The sequence below is a fragment of the Sparus aurata genome, chromosome 18 (assembly GCF_900880675.1).
Source record: "Sparus aurata chromosome 18, fSpaAur1.1, whole genome shotgun sequence".
NCBI lineage: Eukaryota > Metazoa > Chordata > Actinopteri > Spariformes > Sparidae > Sparus > Sparus aurata.
In genome coordinates, this window is record NC_044204.1 from 9,282,776 (window position 1) to 9,285,440 (window position 2,665).

The 2,665-nt window shown below is 43.4% G+C and overlaps 1 long non-coding RNA gene across 1 annotated transcript; it reads left to right on the forward strand.

The window, feature by feature from the left end:
• The first annotated feature begins 301 nt into the window (after positions 1-301).
• LOC115569319 (uncharacterized) lies at positions 302-1,574 on the forward strand. Its single transcript, XR_003981532.1, has 3 exons — positions 302-335; positions 440-602; positions 1,482-1,574. It is a non-coding gene; the product is annotated as an uncharacterized LOC115569319 (long non-coding RNA).
• The last annotated feature ends 1,091 nt before the right edge of the window (positions 1,575-2,665 follow it).

Sequence of the window (2,665 nt, forward strand, 5' to 3'; positions counted from 1 at the left end):
TAGCCTTCTTCCTCCCTCCAGCAGACAGCCTGGACCTGTTGCTGTCCTCCTCGGACCGCTCCGTTTTTATTTTATCACCAATCTCTCACTCTTCTTGGGGTCGACAGAGAAACATCTAGCGGCTGCTTCTCCCGACTCTTCCTCTGCATATTTTACGGCAGAAAGTTTGAATTTCAAGCTGTACATATTTTTTTTAGCCCCAGCTCTGACAGTTACTATGTTGCCATGGAGATGGATACACTATTGCCACAGACTTGGCGGAGTAATATTTTGAGTAATGAGTCAGTCATGCTGCTTTGAGCACGGTCAAAATGTCTTGTTGACCAGATTGCTTGGTCAGAACTACTTGTATAATTCCAATTTGCAATGTTTATTTCACCTCTTCTAAAGCACTTTGTGTTTAAAGTAGTTTTTATAATTATTTTTTGTCTTTTTTCAGATTGCTTCTTTGGCCTGCATTGGGGGAAAGGACACAAAGTGGCTTACCTGGAACATTCTTTCACACATCTATTCTAAACATTTGACCCTCAAAATTTGTTGGAAGGGAACAACAGGCAAGCTTTCATTTAAGCAGATGGAAGCAACAACAACAATGATCCGCCGTAAGTATGAAAGTCACCTAAATAACCTCAATTTATAATAGAATATCCTGTTCACTTAAAGGTACAATGTGTGATTTTTCTCAGTTGTTTATTATCAAAAATCGATATTTTCATTCATAAATGTGTCCTCAATCATGTATACTAACCTCCACTATTGAACTGACATGTCGTAAGTAGGTATGCAAATTACCGATAAATTCATTAACTGTTGATAGACTTTAACAACAAACACAAGCAGTAACTTGTTCTGACCAACACAATATTTGATACATACAGATGAAATGGTCTTTCCTGCCACTGTATTTAACTACTTAAATCACAGTAGCATAAACTGATTTGTAAACAGCCTGATGTAAACAACAATAAAACTCAGTAAAAAATCACACAGGCAACTCCATGTTGTCCCTGTGTGATGTTCAGGGTCAGGACAGTCTGAGGACAGACAGCTTAGAGGTTGAAGTTTAATGAAATGCACCGTGAGACAGTGACAGGTCTGTACGTCTTGACCACATGTCAGCTGCTGTAGTAGAGGAAACTCCGCTGATCTCAGATCCACAGCGACGAGCGCTTTATTTTTAAAATTTAGCTCTGGTAGCGACCTGGCATGTTTATTCAACTTGTTTATGCCTCTAGGGTTCTAGGTGGAAAGTGGCCACCATAGGAAATTAATGTGTAAGACTATAATGTTCATTCAGCAGGTGGAAGACATCCGCCAAATGCAACTTTCTTGTGCTTATGTGCCCCTCCCCCCATGTGAACCACACCTTACAGACAGAACAATTTGGTAGCACTTTATAATACTTAGCCACTATTTGCTGGGTACCTACCTTGCAAGAAGCAGTACCAGTAAGTACTGTTGCTTTGTATGTTTGTATACAGGTGCTGTACGCAAAAACCATGTGTCAAAGCAAGCCACAGACGTTGACATCGACAAACACATCATGAAGTGGTTCCATTTGGGCTCGGACATCAGCCGCAGGGGAAATCGCCAGAGTCGAGCACAGGTAACACACTGGAAGCAGCTGATGTTTAAATGAGTATTTTCTACTAGGGCTGCAACCATTTCTTTTCTTTTAAAACCTCGGTTCAAAGGACTTCGGTTCTGAACCTCACTCTATCTTCCCGAACTTCGGTTCATCCCCACCCCTACTGCACACATACAGATGCTGAACAGAATGGGCAGGGAGAGAAAGAGAGAGAGGAGGGACAGAGAAGTGACAAGCTGAAGTTGGACCTACAGCTGTGAGAGACCGTGACTAGGTGATCAGTCATGCAGCGCAATCCGTGATGGAAGATCAGACCGACAAACATACACATAGACGTGCATCACTTGCAAGGATAGCACTCTGGCCGCTACACTCTCCAGCCAGCTCACTTGTAGCTCACCTGCGTCTCAACTGCAGCTGTCACAGGAGCCTCTGCTAGTTCTCTCTCAGCCTGGTGTTTTGCTGCGCTTTGTATAAAAAGAGTTCAGCTACATGTGAAGATCTAACTGCTATCTGAACACTGGTCAGCGGAGCCAGAGCTCAGTGGACGTGGCTGGTGTGTAGCCTTGCTATGTGTATTTATACGGCAAGAAAAACAAATCGTCCTCTCAATCGCTGTCTGTGTACGTTTGTTGGTCTGATCTTTCATCACGGACTGCGCTGCATTAGCCTACTGATCTCTCGCAGCTACAGCGGTGGGTCCTACTTCAGCTTGTCACTTCCCTGTCCCTCCTCTCTCCCTCTGCCCGTTCTAACTCCAGCTGACAAAGTTCGGCATCTTGATATTCAGGGTCATAAAGGTATCCCCTTGGCTCTGTGCTAAAAGGGATCATCATCATCGTCACTTGTGTCATAGTAAGACATGTTTACGTTAACTATCCAAGCAGTAAACACGGTGATACAGGTGACAAACGTGCACAGCTGTCGACAGGCTGCAGTGTGCAGTGATTAGAAGGAAGAGAAAATGGCGCCTAGCGATTGTGAGGTCTGACTTTTTTGTGGACAACTGTTTTGTGATGCAAATGTAGCCTATTACTCTTTGAACTTATTTACTTTTTGTTATAGCCTACCTCAGAC